The 15,607-nt window shown below is 46.2% G+C and overlaps 1 long non-coding RNA gene across 1 annotated transcript in view; it reads right to left on the reverse strand.

The window, feature by feature from the left end:
• The window catches only part of LOC148686471 (uncharacterized), a 425,644-nt gene that overhangs the window by 355,843 nt on the left and 54,194 nt on the right, over window positions 1-15,607 (reverse strand). The window lies entirely within an intron of this gene.

Genomic DNA, 15,607 nt, shown 5'->3' on the forward strand with positions numbered 1-15,607 from the left:
AAAGCAGCGGTTCTCAAAGGGTGTGGCAGGAGAGGATGGCAAGTGTGACTTGAAGGTTCAAGGGCAATCAAAGAAACATTTAAACATAGAATCGTAGAGTTGGAAGGGACCACAAGGGTCATCTAGTCCAACCCCCTGAAATGCAGGAATCTTTTGCCCAACGTGGGACTCAAACCCACAACGCTAGAATTAAGAGTCTCGTGCTTCAGTGTAGTGTAGTATGTTATCAAAATACTTTTTTGTTGTCTTTAGTTGTGTTCTATGTTCGTTGTTCTTTAGTCGTTTAGTCGTGTCCGACTCTTCGTGACCCCATGGACCAGAGTAACATAGCTGCCAAGTTATCCCTTTTTTTAAGGGATTTTCCCTTATGCTGAATAGGCTTCCTCGCGAGAAAAGGGAAAACTTGGCAGCTATGCAGAGTAACTCAGGGCTGATTTCCTTCAGAATGGATATAGGTTTGATCTTCTTGCAGTCCATGGGACCCTCAAGAGTCTCCTCCAGCACCAAAATTCAAAAGCATCCATTCTTTGGCGATCAGCCTTCTTTATGGTCCAGCTCTCACTTCTCAGATGCATAGGTAAAGGGACCCCTGACCATTAGGTCCAGTCGTGACCGACTCTGGGGTTGCGCGCTCATCTCGCATTATTGGCCGAGGGAGCCGGCGTATAGCTTCCACGTCATGTGGCCAGCATGACAAAGCCGCTTCTGGCAAACCAGAGCAGCACATGGAAACGCCGTTTACCTTCCTGCTGTAGCGGTTCCTATTTATCTACTTGCATTTTGACGTGCTTTCGAACTGCTAGGTTGGCAGGAGCTGGGACCAAGCAACGGGAGCTCACCCCGTCACAGGGATTCGAACCGCCGACCTTCTGATCAGCAAGCCCTAGGCTCAGTGGTTTAATAAATAAACACTCACATTTTTATTGATAGGGAACATTTAAAATAATGAAGAAATGATTCAGTAGATTGTAAGAAACAGCAGTATGTAATAAGGGGGTAACAAACCAGAAATGGAAGCCGAGTGAAGGGGTGAAGATGTAATATGTATGTTATTGATATGAGATGTTTGTAATGACAGAAAAGAAAGTTAATAAAAATTTATTAAAAAACAACAAGCAACAAACTACAAACTACACTTTGTAGCATGCTTTGGATTAAACCATGCGCTTCAAATGTGCTTTAAATGTATGCTGTGTGCATGACACACACATAACACCAGTCTTGAAAGACCTACATTGGCTTCCAGTACATTTCCGAGCACAATTCAAAGTGTTGGTGCTGACCTTTCAAGCCCTAAACTGCCTCAGTCCAGTATACCTGAAGGAGCGTCTCCACCCCCATCGTTCTGCCCGGACACTGAGGTCCAGCACTGAGGGCCTTCTTGCGGTTCCCTCGCTACGAGAAGCCAAGTTACAGGGAGCCAGGCAGAGGGCCTTCTCGGTAGTGGCACCCACCCTGTGGAATGCCCTCCCACCAGAGGTCAAAGAGAACAACAATTACCAGAATTTTAGAAGACATCTGAAGGCAGCCCTGTTTAGGGAAGCTTGTAATATTTAACAGACCAATGTATTTTAATATTTTGTTGGAAGCCACCCAGAGTGGCTGGGGAGGCCCAGCCAGATGGGTGGGGTATAAAAAATAAATTATTATTATTATATATAAGGCTGAGATATGATATGATAGCCATCTTCATGGATCTCAAGGGCTGTCACATGGGAAAAGCTTGTTTTCTGCTGCTCAAGAGGGTAGGACCTGAACCAATGGATTCGATTTACAAGAAAGGATATTCCGACCCAACATCAGGAAGAACTTTCTGACAGCGAGTGCTGTTCGACAGTGGAACAGACACCCACAAAAGGTGGTGGACTCTCCTTCCTTGGAGGTTTTTAAGCAGAGGTTGGGTGGCCATCTGTTGCGGATGCTTTAGCTGAGTTTCCTGCATTGCAGGGGGTTGGACTAGATGACCCTTGGTGTAACTTTTAACTCTACAATTTTTTAAGTCTAGGAAGCATCATCTAAACCTTCCCAGATGGGTGGGGAATAATTATATTATTATTATTATTATTATTATTATTATTATTATTATTATTATTATATTCATAAAACGTTAGGAAAGAGGGAGGGTGTTTCGTGGGATGTTCACTCTCTGGTCACATTAACACTGAATCACCTCAGCCTAGGGGGAAGTACCAGCATCGATTAGCTTCAGCAAATAATAGAGTCATAGAATTGCTGAGTTGCAAGGGACCCTGCAATGGAGGAAGGAAGTCCTTCTGGTAGGACTGCCATATGTCCATGTTTTCCCAGACGTATACGGGATTGACCTGTTGGAGATAGTGTCTGGGCAAAATTTCAGAAAATCTCAAAAGTATCCATGGAAACCCGGAGGTATGACAGCCTTACCATATTGGAAGTGTTGTGTTTTTGCTGAATTTCCTTAAAACAGCTGAATGAAAAAGTTCATTCTATTTACTCTTTTTTAAAAAATTAAAAAATCCCCAAAAGAACAACAACAACAAATTATTTATACCCCGCCCATCCGGGTGGGTTTCCCCATCCACTCTGGGCTGCTCCCAACAGAATATGGAGGAGGGAGAAAGATTGTTTTCTGCTGCTCCAGAGAAGCGGACACGGAGCAATGGATTCCAACTTCAAGAAAGAAGATTCCACCTAAACATTAGGAAGAACTTCCTGACAGTAAGAGCTGTTCAGCAGTGGAATTTGCTACCAAGGAGTGTGGTGGAGTCTCCTTCTTTGGAGGTCTTTAAGCAGAGGCTTGACAGGCATATGTCAAGAATGCTTTGATGGTGTTTCCTGCTTGGCAGGGGGTTGGACTGGATGGCCCTTGTGGTCTCTTCCAACTCTATGATTCTATGGAGTTCTATGAATATTAAAAACATGATAAAACATGAAACATTAAAAACTAATGTTATAGGAATTGGGGGGGGGGCCTTGAAGACCCAGAGAAGTAAGGGTTCTGACCCAGGAGGAGTCCAAGAACCTCAGCAAGAGGAACAAATTAGGAGCTCTTACTGACAGCGAAATGACAGAGACCACACCAGGACTTCCTAAAAAGCAAGGCGATTTATTCTAAGACAAAATAAAAAGCTGTTGCAACAGCGGTTCCCCTCTCACGTCGCAAGACGGAGCGAAGAACCCCGAACAAAGGGAACTCCCCCCCCCCAAATTCCTATAACACTTCCATAAACTGTCCCCTTGGAAACAACAACAACAACAACAACAACAACAACAAATTATTTATACCCCGTCCATCCCAACAGAATATTAAAAGCACGATAAAACATGAAACATTAAAAACTTCCCTAAACTGTCCCCTTGGAAACAGCAGAGAGCATTATTACTCTAGGTGCATTTACACACAATCTATTTTAATTATTTTGTTCAACAGCATCCCCTCCCTCACATACAGCCAGGGAATGCTGGGGAGCCACGGCAGAGCAGGGACCCATATGAGGCTTGTGGAGGAGAACTTCCCAGAAAGTTCCTTCGCTGCAATTTACGCCCTCAGTTCTCCAGATGGAAGAAAAGCGAAGTGCATGTTAAAAGCGATGGTCTGGTTTGCTTGTTTGTTTATTTCATAAAATTCACATGCTGCTTGGTTGTCATAAAAACCTCAACGTGGGTTATGGAGAGAATAAAGCAATTAAATAGTTAAAAACATTCCAGGGAAACAAAATCAGCAGTGAAATAAAAATGGATTAAAAGACCCTCCAATGTTCTATGCATCTGAGTAGACCTATCTAAACAAAAAACACTTTTAGCAGGCACCAAAGAGCACACAGCCTGAAATCAATAGGCGGGGAGTTCCAAAGTGTAGCCAACGCCAGACTAAAAAAGTGATTTCTTACAAACGTGGAACATTTATTATGTGGGACTTGTAATAGTGCTGGTTCTGTGATGATGGGAAGAGGTTATTGCCATACTTTTCCGTGTGTAAGACTATCTTTTCTTCTGTTCAAAATCTGGGCTCGTCTTATAACAAGGATAGTATCTTCCCCCTATTTTCTTAAATCGGAGTCCCCCCAAATAGGGGGTGTCTTATAGGCGGGAAAATACGGTACAGCCCCATTGAAATGCGTTGGGGGTGCCTCTCCGACTTCATCTGCTTGCCCTAGGAACTGCTACAGAAGGAATCACATCAAAGATCGAGCAATTCTGAGAACATGGGAAACCTCAAGAATGCAATGCAGAGGCGGTTTGTTGATCTGCGTCTGTATGTTGCTTTGAAGTAGGTTTGTGCAACTGCTGGGCGGTACGATGCTATCTTGGTGATAAAGAAGCTATCGACATCTTTTGCCTCACCTGCAATCGAGGCACTTTGAACCAGCCTATTCTGCATCTTAGGTCTGGGTAGAGAAAACCAGCGGTTGCCAAATAGTTCATCCTCCCTGCCCTCCCGCCCCCCTGCTAAAAGGCACCCATCAATCAACAAGCCATTGATTGATAAACCTGGCGGGCTGATGATTGCGTCTCAACCTTTGCAAAGAGCAATCAAACCACAGCAACCCAATTTAGCCCAATCAAGTAATGATAACTTTACATGTCATTAAAAAACGGTGATATGTTTGGACATTGCTTCTCGGAGCATTCCATGTGCACATCAGCATTCCATGTGCAGGATCAGGCCAAGGGCCTGTCTTAGTGCAGCAGCCTGTAGACCAGGCATTGCCAAACTTGGCCCTCCAGCTGTTTGGGGACTACAGTTCCCATCATCCCTGACCACTGGTCCTGTTAGCTAGGGATGATGGGAGTTGTAGTCCCAAAACAGCTGGAGGGCCAAGTTTGGCCATGCCTGCTGTAGACAATCAGATGCCTCAGTGGGAACCATGCAAGCAGGATCCGAGCACAAGAGCCCTCTCCCCTCCTGCGGTTTCCAGCAACTGGAATTCAGAAACGAGAGCATAGCCATCACAGCTAAAAGCTATTCATTGTCTTCTCCATGAATTTGTCTAATCCTCTTTTAAAGCCATCCAAGTTGGTGGCCATCATTGGTTGGTGGCCATTCCTGTGGGAGCGAATGCCTTCTTTTATCCGTCTTGAATCTCCCATCCTTCAGATTCCTTGGATGCATAGCTGCCAAGTTTTCCCTTTTCTCGTGAGGAAGCCTATTCAGCATAAGGGAAAATCCCTTTAAAAAAGGGATAACTTGGCAGCTATGCTTGGATGTCCACAAGTCCCAGTGTTAGGAGAGAGAGAGAGAGAGAGAGAGAGAGAGAGAGAGAGAGAGAGAGAGAGAGAGAGAGAGAGCTTTCCTCTCTTCTCCATGCCAGGCAATTTTTTTTGCAAACTTCCATCAAGTTGCCTCTTACTTGCCTTTTCTCCAAACTAAAAAGCAGCAATTGCGTTCCATCGACTACCCTTCTCCCGCCAATCTCAGGGGAAATTCCATGCCATGGAATTGTGGTTGGTTAAACTGGCATTCCCTGGGAACTGGTAGCAGAGCGCAGCAGGGACGAAACACTGCTGCTCATTCCACAGCAGGGACAATGGTACCATCTCCTGGGGAGTTGTCATAAACGGCCTTGGCCCAGTATACCTGAATGAGTGTCTCCACCCCCATCGTCCAGCCTGGACATTGAGGTCCAGTGTTGAGGGCCTTCTGGAGGCTCCCTCCCTGCCAGAAGCAAAGTTACAGGGAAGCAGGCAGAGGGCCTTCTCGGTAGTGGCACCAGCCCTGTGGAACACCCTCCCATCAGATATCAAAGAAATAAGATTGAATCCTGACAAGACAGAAGTACTGTTTGTGGGGGACAGGGGGCGGGCAGGTGTGCACCTGGTCCTGAATGAGGTAACTGTGCCCCTGAAGGACCAGGTGCGCAGCCTGGGAGTCATTCTGGACTCACAGCTGTCCATGGAGGCGCAGGTCAATTCTGTGTCCAGGGCGGCTGTCTACCAGCTCCATCTGGAACGCAGGCTGAGACCCTACCTGCCCACAGACTGTCTCACCAGAGTGGTGCATGCTCTGGTTATCTCTCACTTGGACTACTGCAATGTGCTCTGTGTGGGGCTACCTTTGAAGGTGACCCAGAAACTACAACTAACCCAGAATGCGGCAGCTAGACTGGTGACTGGGAGCGGCCGCCGAGACCACATAACACCGGTCCTGAAAGACCTACATTGGCTCCCAGTATGTTTCCGAGCACAATTCAAAGTGTTGGTGCTGACCTTTAAAGCCCTAAACGGCCTCGGCCCAGTATACCTGAAGGAGCGTCTCCCCCCCCCCATCATTCTGCCCGGACACTGAGGTCCAGCGCCGAGGGCCTTCTGGCGGTTCCCTCACTACGAGAAGCCAAGTTACAGGGAACCAGGCAGAGGGCCTTCTCAGTAGTGGCACCCGCCCTGTGGAATGCACTCCCACCAGAGGTCAAAGAGAACAACAATTACCAGACCTCAAGGCAGCCCTGTTTAGGGAAGCTTTTAATGTTTGATGGATTTCTGTATTTTAATATTTTGTTGGAAGCCGCCCTGAGTGGCTGGGGGAACCCGGCCAGATGGGCAGGGTATAAATAATATACCGTGTTTCTCATATTATAAGACATGTCTTATATTTATTTTTTCCTCAAAAAAACACACTATGGCTTATTTTCAAGGGATGTCTTATTTTTTTCCTCCTCCTCCTGCCATGGCTGGCATTGCTGCTGCGCCTATCACTATGTCTTATTTTCGGGGTATGGCTTATATTCTTTGAATGCTTAAAAATCCTGCTATGGCTTATTGTATGGGTATGTCTTAAAATATGAGAAACAGGGTATTATTATTATTATTATTATTATTATTATTATTATTATTATTAACAACTATCTGACTTTTACAAGACATCTGAAGGCAGCCCTGTTTAGGGAAGCTTTTAATATTTGATGTTTTATTGTATTTTTAATATTTTGTTGGAAGCCACCCAGAGTTGCTTGGGAAACCCAGCCAGATGAGTGGTGTATACTGTAAATAATAAGTTGTTGTTGTTGTTGTTGTTGTTGTTGTTGTTGTTGTTGTTGTTGTTGTTGTTGTTGTTGTTGTCAATCCTCTGCATGCTAGACATTTTTTCTCAGAGAAGAACTCACTCAATAAATTCAGCAGGGGAAGCAGGTGTGTGTGTGTGTGTGTGTGTGATGTTAGCATGCAGGTCTGAGAGTTAAACTGCCGCTTTTATTTTGGAAAATAAAATAAAAAACCCTGTTAACAAAATAGCAAAACAGCTTTTGGGTTCTCCAGAACCAGTGGAGGATTGACAGGGCTCAATAACCAGCTTGTCTGGAAGTGGCCCCGGATGGTCTGGGAAGTTACTGTCCGCAATGAGGCCTTCGTGATCCTAGTGAGACAGAAGAGAGGAAACTGTCTCCCTCTGGCACATTTTTGCAGCGGTGGCTCTGCTATGAAGCAATTAGAGGCAGCGCCTTCCAAGGGTGAGAGCCACAAAGAGGGAGGGAGGCAGACAGGATTACCTGATGTGGATGGCATGACCCACCTGTTGGGCTGGAGAAGAAATTCAATTCAGTTCAAGCTTAAAGTCAATCACACCCAATTTGCAATTTCCGAGGCAATCCGCAAACCAAAACAGAGCCGTCTTCTGAAATCCTCACTTCTTCGAATTTCGCAATGCGGTTCTCCAGCCAAGCGATGTGTACAAAACTGCAGATAAGTTGGGTAAAGTATGCGTGGAAATGCCTACATCAGTGTAGACAACATGCAGACGCGCATTAGGGACAATTGCTTTGCAAAAAAAAAAATGCAAAAGAAGAAGTGTGCATGCACACGAAAGCTCATACCAATGACAAACTTAGTTGGTCTCTAAGGTGCTACTGGAAGGATGTTTTTATTTTGTTTCAACAATGCATATGTTTGAAATGTTGGTGTGTTTCACAATGACTTTTTAAACAGTCACAAGTTCAGTAGTACCCCCTGCATAGTTCTCTTGCAGGAGCTGGTTCAAATTGTCCGAGGCTGCACCAAGATCCCTGAAGCTAGAGGAGTGGAAATTCAATTTTACTTTTTTAAAAAAATTACCCATCATTCAGGTCCATCTGCAGCCTATATGATTGCCGTGCAGACTGCTGTTGTTAGTAATCATGAGGCAACATTACATCACCCTTCCCGGATAGCCACTGGAACCTGGCCCATGTGTGTGAAGATCATTTCCTTGAATCTTGAGAATCGGGGGGGGGGGTGATTTCCACCCCCCCTCCTCAATACCCTTGATTGCCAGCCCCAGAACTCCGGGAGTTAAAACCCAAGAAAGGAAATGTTGTGGATGCTGCAGCCTTCGGATCAGGACTCTGCAAAATATCTGCTCATAAGAAGAGCAGCTTAGTTCTGGTTTCAGAATAGCCTGGAAATGTGTTGCGTTCCAGCAAATCGTGTTTTCTGCTGCTCCGGAGAATGGGAGTCAAACCAATGGATTCAAATTGCAAGAAAGGAGATTCCACCTAAATCTCAGAAAGGGATTTCTGTTGGTAAGAGCTGCTAGGGGAGCGGACCCCCTCGGAAGGTGATGGACTCATCTTCCTTCCTTGGAGGCTTTTAAGCTGAAGTCGTGGGTGCTTTAGCTGAGATTCCTGCACTACAGGGGGGGGGTTCCTAACATAATAATAATAATAATAATAATAATAATAATAATAATAATAATAACAATAATAATAATAATACTTTATATACCCTGCCCATCTGACTGGGTTTCCCCAGCAACTCTGGGCGGCTTCCATCAGAATATTAAAATACAATGATTAATCAAATATTAAAAGCTTCCCTAAACAGGGCTGCCTTCAGATGTCTTCTAAAAGTCAGATAGTTGATTATTTCCTTGACATCTGATCGGAGGGCGTTCTACAGGGCGGGCGCCACCACCGAGAAGGCCCTCTGCCTGGTTCCCTGCAACTTGGCTTCTCACAATGAGAGAACCGCCAGAAGGCCCTCAGAGCTGGACCTCAGTGTCCGGGCTGAAAAATGGCGGGGGAGATGCTCCTTCAGGTATACAGGACCAAGGCCATTTAGGGCTTTAAAGGTCAGCACTGACACTTTGAATTGTGCTCAGAAGTGTACTGGGAGCCAGTGTAGATCCTTTAGGATACAGTCATACCTTGGGTTGCGAACGCTGCGGGTGATGCGTTTTCGGGTTCTCTGCGCTGAACCCGGAAATACCGGAACGGGTTACTTCTAGGTTTTGGCGCTCGTGCATGCGCAGAAACACAAAATGACGTCATGCGCAGAAGCGCCGAATCGCATCACGCACATGCGCAGACGCGGCGCTGCGGGTTGCAAACGCACCGCCTGCACAGATCACGTTCGCAACCTGAGGTATGACTGTATATGGTCTCGGCAACCATTACCAGTCACCGGTCTGGCTGCCGCATTCTGGATTAGTTGTGGTTTCCCGGTCACCTTCAAAGGTAGCCCCACGTAGAGCGCATTGCAGTAGTCCAAGCGGGAGATAACTAGAGCATGTGCCACTCTGGCAAGACAGTCCACGGGCAGGTAGGGACTCAGCCTGCGTACCAGATGGAGCTGGTTGACAGCTGCCCTGGACTCAGGGTCCCTTCCAGCTCTGCAATGCTATAATTCCATGAAAGAGGTCAATTTTTATCATAGGCCTCTCAAAGCTGGGTTTGCGGCCACCTCTGGGACAAGGTTAGTAGGCGAGACATTAGCCGTTCAGATCCTCCTGCTCTCCCAAGTCAAAATACTTTCTCCTGCTCTAATCTGCTAGGGAAGGGAATATATTTTCCCCCTGCAGAGGCAGGGCTCCCGCTGTGCTAAAGGAGAAGGAATCAAGGCACGACACTGGCGTGTTTTCCTGCCAGATCTTGCCACTGGAGGTGGCTTGGGCTGCCGAGGCGAAGGAGAGGATGTATCCAGAGCTGTTTCCTGCCTGATAACAGAAGCCGGCCCCTCGAGCCGGATGTTATGAGCCCTGGTGCTGCCTTCATGTTTAAGCAAAGGGCTGAGGAGGAGAAATCACGGCTTGTTTATTCTTCAAGAAAAATAGCCCCCCCCCTACCTCTTTCTCTCTCGCTTTCTTCCTCCTCATGAACACACGTAGAGGGGCTGCCTTGGAAGCATGGGGAAATAAATGGCTCTGTTTGGATTTTTCTCAGTCCTCGTCCCCCCGATCTTAGATTCTGCACTACTTTGCAAACTGGTGTTTTTTTTATATAAAGTCCCCATGAAAATTCACCAGCATTTTAGCATGAGTGTCTCTCCCAATAACACACATTTTTGTACCAACGTCCTTCCGCAGATTTTGGAGAAATCTGCAAGTACTCCTCTTTGTCCTGGCTTTTGATGCTTGAGGCGCAATGCCGCAGCGGTACCTATTTATCTACTTGCACTGGTGTGCTTTCAAACTGCTAGGTTGGCAGGAGCTGAGACGGAGCGATGGGAGCTCACCCCTTCGCAGGGATTCGAACCCGAGGCTCAGTGGTTTAGACCACAGCATCATCCCTGAACCTTAATAAATAAATAATAATACAGTGGTACCTCGAGTTACGAACTTAATTCGTTCTGGAGGTCCGTTCTTAACCTGAAACTGTTCTTAACCTGAGGTACCACTTTAGCTAATGGGGCCTCCCCCTGCCGCGCGATTTCTGTTCTCATCCTGAAGCAAAGTTCTTAACCCAAGGTACTATTTCTGGGTTAGCGGAGTCTGTAACCTGAAGCGTCTGTAACCCGAGGTACCACTGTAATGTGCGTCCTCCCGTTTTTTGTTTTTTGTTTGCAAAGCAATTTTTATAATCCCCAGTGGAGATTTGAACCCTGGTCTGCAAAGTCTCAATCTGACACTATAACCACAACACCACACCGGCTCTCCTAACCGTGACACCATCCTGCAAGTTATCACAGCATTCTGTTCTTACAAGACATGTAACTCGCAACTTGAGCCCACTTCAAATGCACGATTTCAACTTTATGCGATTGAAGGCCGACCCATTGAAATTTTTTAAATTAAATTTATATACCTCTTATACCCGTAGGTCACAGGGCAGTTGACAGCACAAAAATACAAGATTTTAAAAAACACCACAAAATACATAATAAAAAATAAGATTTAGATCATATTTAAAACGGCATCGGATGTCCATCTGCCAAAGGCCTGGTCAAATAGGAACATTTTTGCCTGGTCCCTAAGCAGGGCTGTCTTAAGCATATCTGGCGCCGTGGTGCAAAGATCCCTCCGGCGCCCCCCTCCCCCCGGTTTCCCAGAGTTCTGTGAAACAATTTGGTATTCTTTCTTTTTAAAAATAAAAAAGCGCTCTTTGGGTGAGGCATAAGATATCAAATAAAAACAAAGGACAAAATATTAGGGGAGTTAAAAGGTTGAAACAGGTTTGACATCCACTTGATTGGAAAGTAGTTTTGGTCTCTTTCATCCTAGCCCACCCCTCTATTCAAATAATAATAATAATAATAATAATAATAATAATAATAATAATAATAATAATAATTTATTTATACCCCACCCATCTGGCTGGGTTTCCCCAGCCACTCTGGGCGACTTCCAACAGGAGACTAAAATAATCGATTAAAGATTTAAAGCCTCTCTAAATAGGGCTGCCTTCAGATGTCTTCTAAAAATCAGGTAGCTGTTTTTCTCTTTGACATCTGATAGGAGGGCGCCACTACCGAGAAGGCCCTCTGCCTGGTTCCCCGCAACTTGGCTTCTCGCAAGGAGGGAACTGCCAGAAGGCCCTCGGCACCGGATCTCAGTGTCCGGGCAGAACGATGGGGGTGGAGATGCTCCTTCCTTACTCCACCGCAATATTGTCTTATTATAGCAGTTTTGGTAAACAAGAGAGATGGTAAACAAAAGAGAAAGAAGAAGAGATGGACAGGCCGAAAGAGGAGGGATGCACAGGCTCGTAAGGTGATGACGTGGCGCCAAGAGGAGAAAGCGGACAGCGGCGGGAGATCCTCTGCCCGTTGCAGGCTCTTTGCACGCACACACGGCTGCGTCCATGGGCTCGTTGGCTCGCGGGCTTTACCTGGGTCTTTGCGCCTGCTGGTTGCTGGTGGGCTGCGTGGCCGCGAGCAGCAGGAGTCCCAGGGCCACGGAGGTTGTGAGGCTCTGGGGCGCCTCCTCCTCCTCATAGAATCATAGAGTTGGAAGAGACCACAAGGGCCATCCAGTCCAACCCCCTGCCAAGCAGGAAACACCATCAAAGCATTCTTGACATATTCTATGATTCTATGAGTCCTGGAATGAATTAAATTCCTCTTGCGAGGCACCACTGTAGGTGGAAACTAATTGGGAGCTAGTGCAGTCAGACCAGGATCTGTGTAATATGCTCAAACCGTCTTGCCTTGGTGAGCAACCTGGTTGCTGAATTCTGGACCAGCTGAAGTTTCTGAACTGTCTTCAGAGGCAGCCCTACGTATAACGTGTTGCAGTAATCTAACCTTGAAGTTAACAGAGCATAGACAGCAGTAGTTAGGCTGTCTCTGTCCAGATAGGGGCGCAGCTGGGCCACCAGCCGAAGCTGATGGAAGGCAGTCTGGGCCACTGAGGCCCCCAGAGCCTCGAGCGACAGCAAAGGATCCAGGAGCACCCCTAAGCTACGAACCAACTCCATCAGAGTGAGAGTAATCTCATCAAGAGCAGGCAACTTCCCAGCCATTGCACAAATCAAATGCAAGGAAGCTATTTTTGTGCAGGGTTTTTTCTGGCACGCTCTGCAGCAAGATCTCGCAAGAACTGTCTGCCTTGTGGGGTTTTTTTTTTAATGTGGGTGGGGCCTGTTCAACTCTGGAAGGTAACAGGTAGGTAGCCGTGTTGGTCTGGGTCGAAGTAAAATAAAAAAATTCCTTCAGTAGCACCTTAAAGACCAACTAAGTTTTTATTTTGGTATGAGCTTTCGTGTGCATGCACTGAAGAAGTATGCATGCACACGAAGTATCTGAAGAAGTGTGCATGCACACGAAAGCTCATACCAAAATAAAAACTTAGTTGGTCTTTAAGGTGCTACTGAAGGAATCTGAAAGGTAAGATTGCTCAAGTGGGGGCAGTTTGAGTATACATGTTTTTCGGATATATGCGTCGTCCCAGGAACATAACCCCCTCATAAGACGCGAGTTGCCCGTATCTTGTTTTGAACAATGATTTTGTGTTGGTTTTATTTCTTTGATCATTGCTTGCTCTCCTGAGCATTGCTAGGGGATAAGTCACCCCAGATGTTAAGTTAGCTCAGGGGAGGTGTATTCCCTGACTGAAGGCTCTGTTAGAAGAGGATGGGAGCCCCAGGTTACCTGTCCTCTTAGGTTAAACATTCCCTGGCTTCTTGGCGGTTGCTAATGTCATTGGCCACCTCATGAGAAGAGAAGAATCCTTGGAAAAGACCCTGATGTTGGGGAAGATGGAGGGCACTAGGAGAAGGGGACGACAGAGGACGAGATGGTTGGACAGTGTTCTCGAAGCTACGAACATGAGTTTGACCAAACTGCGGGAGGCAGTGCAAGACAGGAGTGCCTGGCGTGCTATGGTCCATTGGGGGCACGAAGAGTCGGACACGACTAAACGACAAAACAACAACAATGTCATGGAGCACATGAAAACATAAGCCATAATAAATCTGTTTGTCTCTTGAAAGGAAGGGTGGAATAGAAAGTTAAGATGATGATGATGATGATGATGATGAAGAAGAAAATGAAAATTTGGTGCCTCAAAAATTTATTGTTTTTGCTGCACCACTGTCCTTCTGGAAATACTTGGCTCACTTTGGAGCTACAAATTACCTTCTTGTACCATACTTTGTCATTTGAATCCATTGGTTTGTGTCCTACCCTCCAAAACAGCAGAAAATGACAGGATCTTTCACGGGACAGCCCATCTTTGAAGATGTCTATCATGCCATATCACACGCTGAAGTCTAAGGGCCAATTCCCTGGGGAATCATGTGTCTTCCTGGAAGTTCTTCATGCCGTAATTAACAAGGCTGGCTAAACCACAGAGGTTGCTCCTAAATTACCTTCATTAACTGCGGCATTGCTGTTTGAACATAGAAATGTTCACAGCCCGGAAAAGAGAAGACTCAGAGGAGATAGGATAGCCATCTTCAAATTCCTCAAGGGCTGTCACATGGAACATGGAGCAATCTTGTTTTCTCCTGCTCTGGAGGGTTGGACTCGAACCAATGGCTCCAAGTTACAAGGAGATTCCCGACTAAACATATGTGGAAACTTTCTGACAGCAAAAGCTGTTTGACAGTAGAACGGACTCCCTTGGGAGGTTGTGAATTCTCCTTCCTTGGAGCTTTTAAGCATATGTTAGATGGCTACCTGCCAGGGATTTTTATAGTTGTAGTTCCTGCCTTGCAGGGGGTTGGACTAGATGATCTTTGGCGTCCCCTCCAACTCCACAGTTCTCTGATTCTGTGAACATATCCCCATTCAACTGAAGCTTCTTTCATCTTAGATATTTCCATCGTATTAGTTCCTCTCCCCACCCCCAACCACAGACCTTTCCCTCTTATTTCCAGTACGTTCTGGGTCTTGGGGACCCTTCCACCGTGATCACGCCCCTCCCTATGAGCTCTGGGGAGAGTGGGACATTAGTCGTCTTGCCGTGGTCTCAGGAAGGAAATTCCCCAATCCGCTTGGATGCAAGGCACCAGCCCAAACAGTGTCTGATCTTCCCCTGAAACCCCATGGAAGGAGAGAGCAAGACTCCCGAGAAGATGGCTCAGAAGTCGAAAGCAATGGATGGGGGGTTTGGGAAGGGTGGGGTCTCTGAGGCTGACTTACCTTCCTGTTTGATTTGTTTATGAAAGGGCAGAAGCGAGAGGTTCCTAAAGAGGAAGACCTGAGCGGAATGAGAGGTTAAATGCCGCTGGGTTTGCTTAAAATATCTGGATTTGTTTTATGTGCTTTCAAAGTGTGTGTGTGTGTGTGTGTGTGTGTGTGTGTGTGTGTGTGTGTGAGAGAGAGAGAGAGAGAGAGAGAGAGAGAGAGAGAGAGAGAGAGAGAGAGAGAGAGATTTACTCCCTACTGCAACATAGTGTGCCAACTTGCTTACTTAGATTTCCAAACATTCTGCCGGAATGCTGAGGACTGAGTATTAACAGTGCATTGAAATAGCCAGACTGATCCAGGTACAGTGGTGCCGGGCTAGACGAATTTAATTCCTTCCACGGGTCTTTTCTTATAACGAAAAATTCGTCTAGCGAATCCCATAGGAATGCATTGAATTTTTTTTTGCCCATAGGAACGCATTAATTGAATTTCAATGCATTCCTATGGGAAACCGCGATTCGCTAGACGAATTTCTCATAAAACGAATTCGTCTAGCGAGGCAACCTCCGCTCGAAAAATCATTTCGTTAAGCGGAAATTTCGTTAAGCAGGGCATTCGTTAAGCGAGGCACCACTGTACGTTGATTACACCCCCTCCTACATTTCTCCGATGAAAATAGGGACGTCCCATTACATACACTCCAACATTTCTCCGAACGAAATCAGAGACGTCCGAAGGAAAAGCAGGACATTCTGGGATTAAATCAGAAACCGGGATGTCTTCTGAAATAGGGACACTCGGAGGGCCTGTGATCAGTATGTGTGCAATTGGGATTCTGTGCCCATTATCGCCCATAGAGGTGGTCTATCCCAGG

This window comes from Zootoca vivipara, chromosome 3, assembly GCF_965207765.1.
Source record: "Zootoca vivipara chromosome 3, rZooViv2.hap1.1, whole genome shotgun sequence".
Lineage (NCBI taxonomy): Eukaryota > Metazoa > Chordata > Lepidosauria > Squamata > Lacertidae > Zootoca > Zootoca vivipara.